The sequence below is a fragment of the Neophocaena asiaeorientalis genome, unplaced genomic scaffold (genome assembly GCF_003031525.2).
Source record: "Neophocaena asiaeorientalis asiaeorientalis breed wild unplaced genomic scaffold, Neophocaena_asiaeorientalis_V1.1 scaffold110, whole genome shotgun sequence".
NCBI classification, from domain to species: Eukaryota; Metazoa; Chordata; class Mammalia; order Artiodactyla; family Phocoenidae; genus Neophocaena; species Neophocaena asiaeorientalis.
The window spans coordinates 6,403,162-6,405,027 of NW_020175053.1; positions in this window are offsets into that span (position 1 = coordinate 6,403,162).

Genomic DNA, 1,866 nt, shown 5'->3' on the forward strand with positions numbered 1-1,866 from the left:
TGAGGTCAGTGGATAACCCCTCCTCACCTCATCAGGATGGACGCCGGAGGCTTTGGCCTGGGGAGTCCTGCTCCTGGCCGTGGCAGGAAAGGTGATGGTCACTGTGCGGAAAGCTTGATGCGTGGCGGGGGACCAGCCCCAGCTCCTCTCCTGCAGCTGCTCGGTGTTGTGCGCGCAGCTCTGCAAGCCCACACACCTGGGCCGTTAGCCGGCCCCCTTTCCAGGATTATTGGTGGGGAATGAGCCGCCATCCTGGACAGGATGGGCCCAACCTGAGGCCTGCGCCCCCCATGCCCACCTCGGCACCCTCTGCTCTGCAGACCCAGAGGCAGACTGCTAGCACCCTGAGAAGGGTTGCAGGGGGCCCCCCAGGGCACTGCGAAGGCGGGGCAGGTCAGGGCCTGCACCCCACTTACAGATGGGAAGCTGAGGACTCACCAGCATGAGTGCCTCTTGTCTCTTTGGTCACTGCCACACTCCCAGGTGCCCTTGGCCTGGACCACCCCGGAGTGCCCCCAGGAGGCACGTCTGGAGCTTTCAGTCCCGCAGAAAGTGACAGTTGGGCCAGTGGTCACCAGCTTCCCAGGTGAGGGAGGGTCCTGTGTGGGAGAAGGCCTGCTGCCCCCTCCACAGGCAGGAAGCCCCGTCCCTCCCTGCCCTCCTGCACCCCTTCCTCCCTCCGCTGGCCTGTGGGCTCCTCCACCTCTGAGCACCAGCACCGGGCAGAGTTGTTTCACCTCTAAGTGAAAAAGCCACGAGAGCAGCACCATCACTCTGCGAAATCCTGGGGCCAGGTTGAGCCTGTTTCCCTTTACCAGACTGTCGCCTGCTCCAGCACTGCGATGTGTGGGGACGGTCCACCGCCCCCACCCCTCACCCAGGCCTTGGGGCCAAATGTGTTTGGAATTCAGAATTTTTGTACATCTCATACATTGCATGATACCTCATTGGACCCTGGGGCTGCACCCCGTAATCAGGCACATTAAGATTTTTGTACTGAGGGACTTCCCTGGTGGTCCAGTGGTTAAGACTCTGCACTTCCACTCCATGCTGGTTTGATCCCTGGTTGGGGAACTAAGGTCCTGCATGCCGCTCTGCGTGGCCAAACGATATTAAAAAAAATTTTTTTTAAAGATTTTTGTACTGAAACACAACTGTTCACACGAACTGGAATAAATAAAGATCAGAGTAAATGTATATCAGTTCAAGGCTGGCTTTGCCACCAAGTTTTGAAAACCTTTGTTTCAGATCTTTAGGGAATTTGGAATTGTGGATAAGGGAATGGGGCTGGAGGGGACACTCTGAGTGCCAGGCAGGACTTCTGAGCCTTCATCAGCCCTGAGGGGCTTGGTGAGAACCCTGTCTCAGGGGACCTGGAGCTTTGGAAAATGGGTCAATCGGGCAGTGAAACGTGACAGTTCGACATTTAGCACAGACTGAGCCAGGCGAGCTTGTGCCTGTGGAGACATAGGAGGAGAGACAGGAGCCTGTCCCCAACAGGGCAGATGTGCCCCTGCAAAGTGCCCAACAACACTGCCCTCCTTGGGTCGGGAAGGGCTCCAGGCAGCCCCCTGTCAGGGGGTTTGAACACGGCCTTGAGGGCACTGGACTGTAGGTCAAGGGCCTAGCTTGGCTAAATCACGGATTGTAAAACAATCCTGGAGATGGAACCAGAAAGGGTGAGGGGCACCACACAAACAGGGTCTTTTTCATTAAAGTAAGTATCCAAAGGAGTGTGTGCATAAGCGCAGTTGGGCTAGAGCCCAGCATCTCAGGCCTGGAGAACCAGCATGGAGCTGATGGAAAGAGGACGGGGAGCCACTCCCGGAAGCAGACGTCAAGGGCAGGCCTGGGTCAGGCCTCCTG